Consider the following 17,211-nt stretch of genomic DNA (forward strand, 5'->3'; position numbering starts at 1 on the left):
TGTATTATCTCCTATTTTATCGTTACTAATAATATTGTCATTTACTAATAATATTGTCTTTTCTGCTAATAATTCATTTTCATTTTTATCAGAAGAAATTTCACTATTTAAATTTGCTACTACAAGCATTTTCTGTCTCTGATGGTTTTACTTTTTCCAAATTTTTTGTTAGTGAACCAAAGATTTTTTTAGCTTCATTTTGTTTTTCTTCTCTCTTCCTTTTATACTGTGCTCCGGACAATCTTTTTGGTTTTTTTTTCAGACATTCTAAGAATTTTTACTAAAATGTTTAAAAATAATAATACACTACAATCTTTCAAATTCGAATCTTCTTAATTCGAAAACCTCCATAATTCGATTAAATGCAAGGTCACCGTGAAATGCGCCTAAGAAACTCTTACCTTTAACTTTCTATTACTCGAACCTCTTTAATTCGAAAACCTCCACAATTCGAATGGATTTTTTAGAGCCGCTGTCGCGTTAAATTAGCCAAAATGATATTCTGCGCATGCGTAAGTTTACGGATACTTATTTAACGTATTAAGGGTGGAATGCTTTTTGAGGAAAAAACCCATACTCTGCCGCTATTGGTTACAATGTAAAGTTCAAGTCGAACTTGACTCAAGTTCGCTTCTTGCATTCCACCCTAAGTCACGTTAAATAAGTAGATCGTTAAAGAAGTAGACAAATTGAACAATCAAGGCATTTTTTGTTAACCCAGACGAACAAATTAAAAAAAAAACATACGTTAACCGAACTTAAAGCATTTACTTTGTCATGCGAATTGTTATTATTTTACGGCATTTTTATAGTGATAATTTACTACTTTTAATAATATTTAACTCAAGACGTATATTCCAGTCGCAATTTATATCTTTATGGTATAGTATGACAAGAAACATATTTTTAAGAAAAAGCATTTTTTAGGTCATTCCCCCGTATTAATGATATCAAATAAAATATTCATCTCACAAGGAAGTTTATTGTATTCCTAAATAATTTAACTGTGCATTTTAGCAAAATGTTTCACGTTAAATTATTTATCTTTAACCCTTAAACCTAACAATTGTAAAATTTGTAATTGTTACTTGATTCTACGCAGATAAATAGTAAGGAAAAGTATTCTATTGTTTTTGCAGAAAAAAGAAAAGAAGAGAATTTATTAATTCGTGTCTAGCCTTTTTTGTGTGCTAATTTACTCAAGGCCAAAAAAGCCACTACAGTCGAGGAGGCTACTTCTTTTTTTAATTTGGAATAAACGAATATAGTACTTTATATTTAAGAACTATATGATTAGTTTACCTTTAACATTATGTTAACATGGTTACCAACAAAACTTTTCCCATGGTATGTGTGATAATAGCTGATCGTTATGAAACTCTATTGTTACGTTTATAAAATTCTTGTCATAATATTATTTAAGTTAATTGATGTAATTCATTAGTCAAGTCATAAGCTATTATTGTATATAATTACGTCCTCGAGAATTTTTGTTTCTGTATAAAAATTGTAAATAGAATTTAATAAAAGGAGTCAAAAATAAAAGTAAAACAAAGTTGTTGTATTAACAAGCTATTTCAGCAGTATGGCATCTACGGCGAAAATGATTGAAATTTTGATGGATCTGAAGATGTTGTAGTGTGGCTGAAAAAGATCAAACTGGTGGAAGAGCTGCAAAATATAGGTGAATTTTCATTAATCATTCCGTTGTTTCTTGAAGGCAGTGCGTTTGCATTATATGAGCAACTTGGGGAGAGCCAAAAAACCGCCGCTGCGGACATTGAAAAAGCTCTACTATATGCATTTGCAATCGATGGTTTCAAAGCTTACGAGCAGTTCAGAGATCGAAGATGGAATGACGGTGAATCTGTTAATGAGTATTTGGCCAGTTTGCGTCAATTTATGGGTTTAGCCAACATTGAAAGCAAAGAATTATTGCTAAGAGCGTTCATAACTGGATTGCCGGGTGAAACTTCAAAGCAGCTACGAGCACAAGTGAAAATATTTGGGATCAGTTTACAGGATGCATTAAACCATGTACTCATGAGTACTCATGACGGAAAAAACAAATGAAGAGTATGTTTTAACAAGATCTGGTTTCTATAAACATGTTAAAAAACCATCCGCTACTGATTTTAATTGCTACAATTGTGGCAAGCCTGGACATGTTGCCCGAATCTAATTTTCGAAGAAACAAATTGTTAGTGATGGAATAAAATGCTTTAGATGTGGAGAATCTGGACACATTGCAAGATTTTGTTTGTTGCATCAGGGAAACTCAAGCGGGGAATCGCCAGCTGTTTCCCTAAACAACTAACGGTGCTTCCAATATGCACTGTGCAGGTGAACACCTTTGCAGGAAAAGCGCTGGTTGACAACGGATGTACTTGAACTATTATTTCAAACAACATGGCTCAGAAAGCCGGTGTTCGTATCAGAAGAAATGAACTAATGGTGTTGGCTGTTAATGGAAAATTTGTGAAAACGGAGGGAGAAGCTACAGTAACATTGATTATTGAAGGAAAAAAACTTAAAACATCAGTAATGATTCTGAAAAGTGTTGTCAACAGTATAGATGCTATTATTGGTATGGATGTCATTAGTCGCTATGGAGGAATGCTTTTGTATAATGGAAAAATTAAATTTGGTTTTGTTTCAATTCATGCAGAGAAACAAGCTGTTGGTATAAAGGACAAGGATTTTGATGCTTATTTTGATGGTACAAAGTGGACTGTATAAATGGAAACAAGGTCAACCACAACTGAGAAATTCTGTCGCGCAGTACAAGGTAAAACCCCAGTTGTTACATCAATTTAATGACGAGATGGACTTATGGGTAAAAAATGGCCGGTTGAAACCATGCAACAAAGAAGAAAAAAGTACAAAAGGGATTGTCCCGTTAATGGCTGTTGAGCAGGAAAATAAAAGAAAGATACGACCTGTTCTGGACTTTCGCGAATTAAATCAGTATGTTAATTCACATAATGCCTCAAGTGACACATGTGATCATTTAGCGTGTTATGGATTGGTAACAAAAGAGCCGGTGCAATGTGATACTGCACGAGTGTTGGGTTTGCAACTGTTTAGAAATGAAAAAAAAGAGCTTTGTTGGAAACGTGGAAACATCATTCCAAAGTCACAAGATATCAAAACTGAAAAAGTAATACGACGGAAACCTTTTTAAATATGTGGACATTTATTAGGTCACTATTCTGTTGGAGGGTGGCTCAGAATTGCCTGCAGTTTTATAAAACGTCATAGTCAAGGAAATACTTGGGATGATCTAATCGGAGATCAAGCTCAGTCATGGTTGATCGAAGTATTGCGCCGATTAGAAGTTTGTGATTCTGTGAGAGGGAAATGGAATGCTAAAGGGATTCAAAATGGAGCAACATTGTGGTGTGATGCAAGCAGCATGGCAATAGGGATTGCTATAGAATACGATGGCGTTATAATTGAGGATGCAGCCTCAATTATAATTAAATGAAGTTATGCATATTAATATTGCTGAATTAGATGATGTGGTGCGTGGGATAAACCTAGCTGCTAAGTGGGATATAAAGAATTTGTCAGTATTCACTGATTCAGTAACAGTTCATGGATGGCTAAAAAGTATGCTGACTGAAAGTCATAGGATTCGATTAAATGCATTATCAGAAATCCTCATTAAAAGAAGACTTTCTCTATTGCAAGACTTAATAAAAGAATATAATATAAACATCACGATGAAATGGGTTCCGTCCTCCAAAAACAAAGCTAACGTGTGGACAAGAGTTCCAAAGACTTGGTTAAATAAAGCTTTCGCGAAGAAATACTGAAGAACTATGTGGAGTAAGTGTTGCTGAAGAAATTCGTAATTGTCACTCAAACCATCATTTTGGCGTTAATAGGACAATGTTTACAGTGCAACGAAGACTTCCGCGCGTATTAAGAAAAGATGTTGAAGAATGTGTTCGCAAATGTTGTCAATGTAATTCAATTGATCCAGTGCCAATAAAATGGGAAAATGGAGTGCTAGATGTACCAGACACATGGAATTCTTGTGATGTGACTCACTATAAAGGGTCGCCATATTTAACAATGATTGACTGTGGACCAAGTCGGTTTGCAATTTGGAGAAAGTTGCCTCGCGAAGATACCAAAAATGTAGTAAGTCAATTGGAATCCGTATTAGGGAGCATGGCCCACCGCAAGAACTGTTGATGGTTAATGGAGCGGTGTTTAAATCCAGTGAATTTTCAAACATATGTGAAAAATGGTGTGTAAAAAAGAAGTACAGATGTGCATATAGACCATCAGGAAATGGGATTGTGGAGCGTAACCACCGCACAGTAAAACGAACCGCTGCGAGGGCACAAATATGTCCGTTAGTAGCGGTATTTTGGTACAATGCAACACCAACGGTCGGAACAAACGAGGAATCTGCAACTGCTTCTCAAAAAAAGTAAGTACGTTTGGCGTCTACCAATTCAAGAGGAGAAAAACACAGAAACACAGGAAAGATCACGACAAGTTATGAAAACTTAAAGAATTGGAGAAAAAGTTTATGTTCGCCCCGCTGATGCAAAGTGCTCTTCAGTTTGGAAAATTGGTACTGTAACTGACATACTTATAAACACAAATATTGAAATTGATGGTGTACCAAGACATGTGCGAGATGTGAGAATAGCTGCTGCCTCGAATTCTTCAAACGCTTCAAGTAAAATTGTTATCAGTGAAGATGTTGACAGGCATGAAAGTGATTTAGAAGATTTAGACACTTTTGCTGCACGAGAGGAAAGAACTGAAGAAACAATTGTTGACGCTGAGGAGGAAGCTGACGGCAGAGAAATCGTCGATAATTTATTACCAGCGATCAGACGATGAACCAGAGAAAGGAGAAAGCCAACATATTTAAATGACTATGTTACTTAAGAACTTTAGTTCTTGGGGTGATGTGATAATAGCTGATCGTTATGAAACTCTATTGTTACGTTTATAAAATTCCTGTCATAGTATTATTAAAGTTAATTGATGTAATTTATTAGTCAAGTCATAAGCTATTTTTGTATATAATTACGCCCTCGAGAATTTTCATTTCTGTATAAAAATTGTAAATAGAATTCAATAAAAGGAGTCAAAAATAAAAGTAAAACAAAGTTGTCGTATTAACAGTAGGGGAGACCGGGGCTAGTTGGCTCGGTTTTTACTCTATGAGCTCTGTAGCCCTAACAGTACATTTTTTTAAAAATAAATAAAGTGTAGTCTTAAAGAGTATGGATTAGGGTAACTTATAAAATTTGCATTCATTTACAAAAAAAAATTCTTGGGGCCTTTCCGGGCCCTCAAAAAAACAAAAATTTTTACTCAAAAAAAAAAAAATTTTTACCCCAACTTACCCCGTGGTCGGGTAAGTTGGCGCAAAGTGTAAAAATGATTATTAATGCACTATTAAGTGCAAAATTAATAGAAATTTTTTTACTATTAATTTTTGCAACAATTTTATCCCAAAATTTAATATTACTTTTAGCTGGTACCAAATATTAGTCCGTATAAAAGCCAAACAGTAGCCCAATTTTTATCCGTGAAAAAATATGTAAAAAAATTTTTTTTTTAATTTTTCTCTAAGAATAAATTTTTTTGATATTGTTTAAAATTAAAAAAAAAAAAATTAATTATTTTATAAAAATATATATTTTTTTCCATAGTAAATGCTATGAGCCAACTTACCCAGTGAAAAATTTGTCAACTTACCCCGAAAGCTTTTTTTTAATAAACAGTCTATAGATCCTGAAAAACGGCAGCTTTGAAAAAAAAGTCTGACTGGATATAGTAAACCAATTGTGACTGGAACTTTTACAATAATTTTTTTTTTCATACGACTAACTATTTTCTTTGTAAAGTAAAAAGGAAGCGATGTTCGTTTTTGCGAAAGTTACGTTTTTGTCCAAAAAACGCATAAATCTCAGTATCTCCCATACGCATGCGCGAATCCTGACAATACTACAGTGAATGATGAAATGGTCAATATGGAAGTTTCTGTGTAATTTTTGTCATTTCCTGATGAAAGGCTCTGAAGATAAACGCAGTTCGTCAACTTACCCCTGCGGCCAACTAGCCCCGGTCTCCCCTATGCTTGTCTTTTCACTCCTAACAAATTAAATACCTTGTTGAGTTTATTTACTAGTGGACCAAATGACATCTTTACATAGTCAGTTTCTTTCATTATTTTCAATTCTGAGATCTATGAATATAAATATGGCGATTGATTCTCATATATTCAAAATACAGATATAAATACAAAATACCAAAACATAAAATATTAAAAATAACATATCTATTAGGATCTGAACAAAATGTGTTCTTTATGATATATATTTTTAGTGAACAATAAAATTTTTACCTTTTCTTTTTTTCTCTGTTCAAAGTGAATTATGTGTGGTTCAAATACTAACTTTATATATTGTTTATTTTCAGGGTGAGATAAAATGTGAGTTTCAAGTGCTTCTGTTATGATACGTGTTTTATTTTCAATACCCTGAGTACTATCTGAAGTTGTTTTATTTGACGTTGCTTCTCAATATATTTGTCAACTCTTCACAGTCAAGCGTTTGGTTGTTTACTGCCAAATGTTTGCAACATTTTTTATTTAATAACATGAAGTAGAACAGCATTATTATCCCTTGTGATAACACTTTTTGAATTTAATGCAAATATATCTGAAAGACTTATTTGTGATGATGATTGATATTGGAGTCTGATAAATATTTTGATGATTCTTGCATTCTGGCAATTGTGACATTTAAATAATCTACCACAGCGTTGCTTACATTCTTCTTGAATATTATTTATCATTTCAATAATATTGCTAGAGGAGGTTAATCCATCACTTGAAGTTGAAAAGGAGCATTTAGGGCATTGTCTTTTAGATAATAGTTTATTATTGATAAAAGGTAATATAGATGGTGCACAAATCGAATGCAGACAATTTTCAAAATAACTGGTTTATACCAATATTTTTATTATTTTAAAAAACAAATATAACAGACACATAATGTCTTTAATGTCAGTTAATGTCTTGTAGTTTCAGATTTAAAGTTAATAGAGTCCAGATTTTTTCAAGACCTATGACCAGATTTTTTCAAGGCCCCAGACTTGTCTAAAAATGGCGAAACTGATACGATCTCATCTCTATAATAATTACTTTGTATTAGTATAAGTATATTGACTTATACTAATAAAATTTCATCAAGTAGAAGGGTTTAAAAATTAGTGGCTCTAGGTACAATAAGCTTTTTTTGAACCGTACCTACGGTCACTTTCTGAAAATTAGGTTCTGAATTTTAGGTTAGTTATACTTAATTGCAACACTTAAATATATAACAAAATTGACTAATAGTTCTGAGCAAAATTGACAAATAAGTCAATGCATAAAATGGAAGTCCCAAAACAACTGTGTGTTTTGAGATGCTGAGGCATAGTACAAAATTTACTTCAGAAACATACAATAATTAGGTACGTGCGTATATGGGTTTTTACGGCACCGATTTTAAAGATAAAAACTGTAACCTTTTTTTTCACAGCGTGCTTGAAGTCGGTATGGTATTTATTTGTCGGTATTTATTTGTCTTTTTTTTTAGAATTTTATATCAGCTAAGACTTTATTAAAAAAGTAGAATGTTTTATGTTGAATAAATTATGGTTTATTTTTACGTGTAATAAATTTTCAGTTTTTTTATTGCTATTTAAAATTTCGTTCTTGCTCTGGAACTGCATTGATATTGAAGGCATGTTGGTACATACTTAAAATTTTCCAGTCAACTGTATAAATCAATTTTCTATGTGCCTGCCAAATTTCATTAAAAAAAATTCCTGACCACATACCGTATTTTTCGACCCAGTGGAGGTCTCATTTCTACCTCTTTTAGTATTACTGTTACACTTTATTAAACTGTTTCTGCTACTGTTAGTGTTACTTTTTGTTACAAATTCTGTTGTTTTTTTACAGTTACAAATAATTTTTATTCGGTTTTAAAATTTCGTTTCTGTTCCGAAGGTGCATTAATATTGAAGGCATGTTGGTACATATTTGAAATTTTTCAGTCAACTGTATAAATCTATTTTCTATGTGCCTGCCAAATTTCATTAAAAAATATTCCTGACCACATACCCTATTGTTCTGCGCATGTATTTCCACTTCCGTTACATAGTGTTAGGGGGAAGGGCGGTTTTTGACGGTGAGCATTCAGTATATTTGATTTTTTATTCATAATAATGATATATTTTATTAGATTTGTTACACAAACTTTTTTTTTTAATAGCCTTTTACTACGAAGAATATTTGGGTTTTGTTTTTTTTTATAATTGTAAAATCATTTACACAAAAACTAACAAGTATAATTAATTGAGGTGGTTATATATTAATTTTTTTTTTTGCTATATAAAATTTATAAGTCGTAAAGCATAATATAAATACAAATAGCAGGGGCAAGAAAAAGACATAATTGGTCTTATCACTAAGCCCAGTAGTCTATACCGTAAATATAAGACAACAAAAATTAAAAAAAGTAACACAATATAATATAAAACGTTTTTCTAAAGACTTAATAAAATAAAAATCATCAGTCCTAAAGCCCTACTTTAACTTGTTGTTTTTGTATTGGTTAAGAAAAATTAAAAAAAAATTAAAAATAAAGAAAAAAAAAGAATTAGTACAAAGAAACTATATTACTAAAAAGCAAGCAAGCAAATACGCATAATCCTGAAGCTTTCTTTTTACACCAGTATATACCTTAAAATATTTTTTTTTTAAAAAAAAGAAGAATTTAAGCAATAACAAGTGGCACAATCCTTTTCTAAGATCGTCAAGCCCATAATGACAAACCTCTAATTGTTGGGTAAGTTTAACAGTAGCAGTATTAAAACTTCAGAAAAAACTGAGCGCTACGTCGTTCATCAGTAGTTTTTGCTTCAATTTATTCTTAAACTCATTAAGCGTAGAAATTGTTAATGATTGCTGACTCTTTTCACACACACTAAAATTAGTTTAAAGGCAAAGTTCTGCAAAATTTAAAATGCTGAAATTAAAATTATATGACACCTTTTTATAATGATTCAGCATAAAAATCACTAAAAACAAAAGCAGCATTTTTTCAGCTTTTTTCCATACCCATAATTTACCATATAGCCACCTTTAACTATATATGATATATAAAAATTATAAATATATTTAAATTTTTTTTATAGATTTATGGTGATTTTTTAAATTACTTAATTACGATTAATAGCCGACCCAATTAAATAGTAGTATTATGATTGTTGAATTTAATTTGGTGCATCATGGGACCTCACAAAAAAACATATCTATTTATATATGGTAAAGCTAAAATTTATTTAGCTTGTAATTTTCCTATACCAGCTTATTTATATATTGGCTCAAGATATGGACATGTACTGCATATATTTGCAACCAACAACGATTCATATAAAGTAACTGTAGAATTAATCGGTAAGTATTTTAACATCAAAATTTGTATAAGTCAGATTCTACAACAAGTTAGAACATCAAAAGTCTTTGTAAATCATTTTTCACAATATTCGAAACCATTTATTGACATCTGAAACATGCTCTTTGCATACCAAATAACAACATCTGCTGTGGCACAAAAATCGCAATCAATTGCAACCTCAATTGACTTTACTACATGTTCTTCATTTTCTTCTCACCAAATCAGTGTTTCATCTGTATCAAGTAGTGATCACTTATCTCCTTTATCTCGTCCTACTTTAAAAACCTCTTCTCATGAACCACTATCCAGTTTGAGAGCTGACCAGTTGAGTCCCAGAAAAAAGCTTATGAGAAAGAGAATAACCATTTTGGCAAACGAAAGGGCAATTAAGAAGAGAAAGCATAAAGAGGATATTAAAGGTTTAAGAGATAAGGCAAAGGCTAGACCATACAGACTTAAATATCTAAATCAAGTTATTACTCGCAAGGAAATTTCTCAACTTAGAAAAAAAATTAAAAGAAAAGTTTTTAAATTTACAGTTGAAAAAACTTCAAAATCAAGTATTTGGTTGAAACAACAGTTGACATTCACGCAAAGCAAGTTTTTTTTATCAAAAGACAATGTTATGCCAACAACTTGCTGAAAAAAATTCTGCAATTCTTGTACTGCAAAATGACATACTGATTTTACAGGAAAGTTGGAGGAAATTTAGCAAGTAACACAAAACACCAAAAATGAAAAATGCTACTCAGCAGATATTAGGACACTTGTATATGACATGCTTGTGTGACAAGTTCCTACGCATAGTGTGCCATCTCTACTCCATTGGAAGAAGTATTTGCCACATGTGGTTCGATAATGCCACTAACACCCAGGATGTATATTACAGCAGAATTGTTAGCATTAAAAAAAAGAAAAGTGATGTATATATAGTTTCTTATTGGAAACCAAAAGAGAATAAAGATGATGGTGTTGAGCATGATGTGAGCAAATGTCAACTTTCTGCAGACATAATAAATGGTGATATGGTGATAACATAATAGAAATGTGTAATAATAAGGTATATGTTATTTTAAATAATAGTATGTCTTATAAGCTTGCATTAACAGATATTATTTACAGATAGTAGGTTGTTCTTTTTTTTTTTTATAATAAATTTTACAGTGCCTAATGTATATCATATTCTCTACCCTCCCCTTTTTTAAGATTATGAAAAGGTTTATAATTATTTAATTTGTTTTTATTTATAGATATATGTATATAGAAATGTAATTTTAGGTAGTCGGTTAGTTACCGATATCCAACAACCAGGGTTGACTTGGTTGCAACAAGCTATGGGAAACCAAAGCTCAGTTACTATTTGACATAAGCAAATTGCCTGGCTCATGACAATGTTAATCATAATGATGGCTATACATTGTTTCTACCCAGAAAGACATGCTTTTGCTTGCATGGGTTGAGAGATGTTAGTGTTTAGTTACAATAAATCAGTACACTCTAGGCAAATGGCATATGCCATTACCAGATAGTTACGCTAACACAATATAACTTTCTTTTCATAATAACTTATAATCAAATCTATTATATTTCAAGTTAAAAAGTATTGAAGGGTCGACTTCTATCAATTTTTCTGTTTGGTAATGGGAAATGTGTTGTGTATCAGGAGTTAAGTGATTTTGAATTTTTTTAGGAAGTTAGGAAATCATTCTCATCTTCTCTAATTTGTAATGGGTTTTTCAGTTATTGTGTTAAATATCTAATATATTTTCATTTATCTTTTATTGCAAGGTTTTAACTATGATGGCAGTTTGCTACTGTAGATGTTTATCTTAAAGACTTCAAGATTAAATTTTTTAAATCAGTAATAACAGTTAGATGTTAATTTATTATACGAAGTTAATTTTTAAAAGTTTTTATATATCTGATATATTTTATTTTATCTATCATTGCAAGGTTGAACAACATGATGAAAACCACACAATTTCTTCGATGGATGTTAATCTTTTTCATATCAAGATTAAACCGGATCATATTTTTTTTAGAGATTGATTATGTTTGTTAATGCGATAATAACAGATATATATTTATTTATTATCCGAGATATAAGGCATCCTTATCAAATAGGTATGGCGATATTAATTTAGGGGTTTACTTTATTTTAGATATCATTAGATGTGGTTTCCTTTGCGTACTAAAGAATCGACTTCTTCTAGATATGGATGTCACAGTTTTGTTTGCTTCAAAAACTAGGCTTTCTTCAAAGCCACAATTCTGTTAAAAACATTACTAAGCAAAAAAGAAAATGATTGTCTAAATTTTTTGTTAAAGAAGTATGTTTTTAAAAAAATTATTTCTATTTTTTGTGTTTTGTTAGAATTTATATATAGTTATATAGATAGATAGATATATGGATTACGGAAGGGAAAATGAAAGAGAGACGTTGTGGACATTCCCCCCCCCCCCTCCATTGTTCAGATGGATATTTTTTTGTAGGTTTTTAGTTGAACTATATGGTGTTTTATGATTATTTTTTTGTACTTTGGCCCCCACTAAAATGTCACGCCTTTCCCGATGTTATATATGTATATATATATATATCTTTTTTGTATATATATCTTTCATTGAAATTCTTTAGTAACGATAAAAATTAGGCGAAAACGCTAAGGTATTTAATGTATTTAAAGTATACGCTATAGAAAACCTAGCCTTGGTGCATATTTAATAAAATAAATATATATACCCTTAACCATAAATAAATAAATAATTTTATATATATATATATATATATATATATATATATATATATATATATATATATATATATATATATATATATATATATATATATATATATATTGTAAATATCGCAAAAATACGCGATATTTTTTTTTATGCATGTTTTATAAAATTTTGTTATAAATTTTAGTATTGCGTTTTAATCATTAAAAATATTTTGTTATTTTAATTCGAAACTTTTTAAATCGTTTTGCACATTTCACTATGCAAAATCATGCACAAATTAACAATGATTCTATTACAAAGCTGCCGTTAGCCCAACGCGAGTTTTATACGTAAGTTGCATTTTTCTTAAGCAATACTTCATAAAAAATAATGTTACTTATATGAGCATAACTTTTTGTAATTATTATTTTTTCATAAAGTTTTCACCATTTTATTAAAAATTCAAAGCTCTTTCGAACCATATATAAAACTTAAATAAATAAATGTTTTGAAATTTTACGCACGTACCTACAATAATATAAAATATACAATAATAATAAACTCTTAATCATGAATTATATAATAGTTTAACTTAAGTAGTGGGGTATATATATAGTGGGGTATATACACATACCACAAAATTCTTTAATTATAATAATTTATTATTCCATCAGAGACTACTGCTAAACATCTTCAAGAGAGTAATTACGGACTGCAGGTTTTTAACTTACCCCGTTACTACCTCGAAAAGTTGCCCTTTTCCTCCGTTACTACCTGGTCCAGATCCAAGGGTGGATCTGGACCAGGTAGTAAAGGAGGAAAAGGGCAACTTTTCGATTCGGGCGATCCAGACCATCTATTAAAGTAAGATTTACAGGTTAATAATTTTTAAAAAAGGCATATAAAGCAGAGAAGCCCAAAAAATAGAATTTGCACTTCACAAAAAATAAAATTTGAAAAAATAAAATCACTACACAAAAAATAAAATTTCAATTTCATGCCATTTTGAAAAGCTTCCCAAATTTACTTACGTTTTTAAACAGTGTGCTCAATATTTCAAAGAACATCTAAAGGGCGGAGAGAGAGAAAGGAGGGGGGGGGGGAATCGCCCCAATAGCATTCCCATTATGTATCCGTTTAAATCCTTCTGCCTTAGGGCTTGAGCATTTAAAAAGGATTTTCTTTCTATTGCAGTGAGAAGCTCAGATCTTTTACTTAGAAACATTTTTTAACCAAATATGTTTCTTATTAAAAGAGCTGTAGATTCTTTTCTACCATATTGGCTCAACACATTACAATAATAAATATATAAAACAACAAATGATTGTTTCGCCCAATATCATGGCTCATCAGCATGTCTAGGAACATAAACTTTTCCAGACATGGACAATCGGAAAAATAAAAATTAAGAACAGAAAGAGAAAGACACAAACTATATATATTTTTACAAGATTTTATAAAAAAAGTTAAACCAAGTTAAAATTTAACAACAAGTAAGATCATTTTTAATCAAATGAAAAGAAAGGTAACAGTTTTTGACAACAATTACAGTAAAACAACTGATTTATAAGGCACAAAAACTTAATAATGTTACGTTGATTGAGAGAAAATTTATTAAAAATTTTTATTGTTTTTTTTTATTTTGTAGCTAAATTAGAAAATGATAGAAAAAGATTGTCAATGTCAGAAAGAGATGATCAATGTTGGCCCAAAGTATGACCGCTAATCATATAGCTAATCCCAAACAAAAGTATGGGGTTACATATAACCCGTCCTGTTAAGAACACCATTGATGTCTTGGCCTTTCCAGGGGTTTCCAAGTCTATTTGTTAGCTGTTATATGAAAAGCGATGATAATGGACAAGGTTTTATTAATATAAAGAAGTTGGCGTGTGTTAGAATAAGCAGCATAAACACTCATTGAAATCAAGTCGTCTATTTTTTATAGAAAATCTATTAATAACATTATCAATACAAGGAACAGTTTCTTGATGGATATCGTTAATGCCAAACCGTTAAGTCGATCTTCTGACATTGTTGTTCTTGTATAGCCTTTTAACCGACGCATAACAGAAAAACTCCTCTCACACTCACATGAAGTAACAGGAAGTGTACCTAGTATCCTTAAAGCTATCTTAATGTTTTCAAATCCAGGAAATGATATTGATTAAAGAGTTAAAGATATATTGTCAGGAATAGTCCCAGAGAAACTTTCCCAATATTTTTCCCAAAGAACTAATTCCCCATTCAACGCATTGATATTAGGAAAATCATCTTTATAAAAATTACAGAATGTTATAAACTGCTGCCTCCAACACAATTGGGTTTTGGGTCTTTTAAGAAAAGAAATCATGATAAACGGAATAATTCCTAACCCTTTATATGCAGCTACAGTTTCTGGTTTAAATCTTGTAGATATAGATGTCGATACATGATCTATAAGAGGGATAGTAACAGCTCTTTTGAAGTATTCTGAAACAGACTCTGATGGAACATTAGAACGATTTTTTTGAATAGAACAGGTTCTTGGTTTCGTAACCAAAATGTCAGCTTTACTTGAAAGCAAACATGATGCTTCGTAGCAGCTATTTTGAAAAACATCTATAAAATTTCTGATGGATATAAATGTATTTTTAAGTGCTGTAATAAGGTGCATACCATTTAAGACATCAATAGTTTTTGATGGCAGTAACTGAGTAACAGGTAAAGTAAAATCAAAGACATGTGTTGTCACAACTAAAGTAAAGACGAATTGAAAAGTACTAATTGAATTTAAAAAATATGAAGATTTTTTTTGTGTGTCTTTGTTAAAAGAACACTCAGGGGAAGCCATGGTACATCAAGCATGGAAAATAGACAACTAACGTTCAAGAAAAGTGTTTAAACCGTTTATATGCTCAATCCATCTAGTTCTACAGACATCCTTTAACTCTTTTTTATGTGTCTGAGGTTCAAGCTCTAAAATGCTAGCTTCTAAAAGCCTTTGTCTATTTTCAGAATAATTAAAAAAATAAGAAAGTTTACGAGCTTTATCAAAAACCTCTGAGACTAATTGGACATTGCACAATTCACAAACAGATAAGTTTAGTCGATGGCTATGACAATGTGTATACAGAGCCTTTGAATTTATATTTAGAACCTGAGCAGAAAGACCATTTATATACCCAGAAACAGAACCATCTCCTTCATATCCTTGACTCATACAGTTTTTTAAATCTAGATTCAAGTTGCTTACACAATTTAAAAGAACATTAAACAAATCATTTCCTTTAGTCCCTTGGCTACAATTAATAAATTGAATAAAGTCTTCTCTGATATTAAAATCACTATCAACAAATCGTAAAACTAATGACATTTGCTCTTTAGTAGATAAGTCACAAGCTTCATCTGCAGTTATTGAAAAAAAAAACATTTTTGCGAACTTCAGATAAAATAGATTCACTGATTTCTTCACTACAGTATTTAATAATTTCATTTTGTGAAGTCTTTGAAAATATAGGAGGCTTGAACAACTATTAAGATGAGAGCCCAAAACATCATTTCCACTGCGCACAGCAAAATGTAAAAGTTTATTAAAACAACCAGTTACACATTTCGAATATTTTCCAGCCTCTGGAAGATATTAGGAATCATCTCTGTGGCCTCTTAAATATGTATTGGTTTGACCACAAAAAATTATAGCATCAACAATAGGACGAAGTATTTGGCAATTTTTAATGATTTTTTCTTTAACATTAGCATCAATAACGACATTTATTGGTTGACTTATCCCTAAGGAATGACTCAAAAAATATTAAAAACAGGCATAGTAAGCACATGTAAACCATTTTTTGTTGACTTATGCTTTGAAAATGATCTAATAGCATCAGACCATTTATTGAAAGGCTCTAAATACAAATGCGTTAACTTACGTGATCTTATTTATCGTGATTTATTGCCAAATAATACACAAGCTAAACAAAATCATTACTTCACATCAGTACTTTTAGAATACCTTAGCCAAGAAAACTCTTTCAACCAAAGAAATCTAAACTGACGACCAGAATCTTTTGGAAAAATATAATCTTTATTGGGTATAAACATATTTTTAGTTAATAAAAAAATTTCATTGTCAGATAAAAATTCAACCTTTTGTCTAAAGAAAGCAACATCATTTTGCTCAAAAGATTGCACAGAATTTTGTACTTCTATAGGTGGTAAAATAACGTTTGGAGGGCATACAATACTATCATTATTAAAATCAGGCACTTTCCCGATGCTCGAAGATTGTGGAAAAAAAAGATTTTGATAGAACATTGCCCTTAGATGTTCTTGAGTGAGAAGAAAAATCTTTTTTTAATATTAATGATTGAGAAGATGTTGTTGATTGAGAAGAAAAACTATTTGGTTTTAGATTACAAGATGTATTTTGAAAGACTACACTAGCAGTTTTTAAGTCTGGGTTTGTTTTATGAAAGAATCTAAGGATAGAATAAGGCTTTTTATTTGGATTTTTAGCTTCTGCACTGGATACAATTGTAGCAAATTAATCAATGGTAGTCTGTTTTGTATCTAGAAATTTATTAGGTGACAAGACTGGCAAAAAAAATTTTGAAACTGTTGTTTTTAATTTATTGGAAAGTTTTACACTTTTTAGGAACAAATATCAGTGGAACATAGTGATTATGCTAAAATGTACTAGACTGAAAATTCCCATCATAACAAAACAAAATGTAAAAAGATGTAGAAATTTAATGGTAGTACGTGGTGAGATCTCTTGATTAAAAAATATTTTGTATTTTTCAACACCAAAATCTGGGTAACAGGAAACAATATTACATGAAAGAACTGATGATAAACCCAGCAAACATAAAAAACCAGCCCATTTTTCTGTGCTCTCACAGTTTGCAATTGCTTAAGCTTTAACAAAGTTACTAGTTTAAAAGCTAGAATCTAATGCAGAATGAAATACTGACATGCACAATAAACTTTTGAGATTAATAAAGTGAGAACTATTATTAGA

The 17,211-nt window shown here is 30.8% G+C and overlaps 1 long non-coding RNA gene across 1 annotated transcript in view; it reads right to left on the minus strand.

Moving 5' to 3' along the window:
* Positions 1–17,211, minus strand: part of LOC136088533 (uncharacterized) — a 33,706-nt gene that overhangs the window by 15,788 nt on the left and 707 nt on the right. The gene's annotated exons all lie outside the window — the stretch shown is intronic.

The sequence above is a fragment of the Hydra vulgaris genome, chromosome 12, assembly GCF_038396675.1.
Source record: "Hydra vulgaris chromosome 12, alternate assembly HydraT2T_AEP".
In the NCBI taxonomy this organism is placed as follows: Eukaryota; Metazoa; Cnidaria; class Hydrozoa; order Anthoathecata; family Hydridae; genus Hydra; species Hydra vulgaris.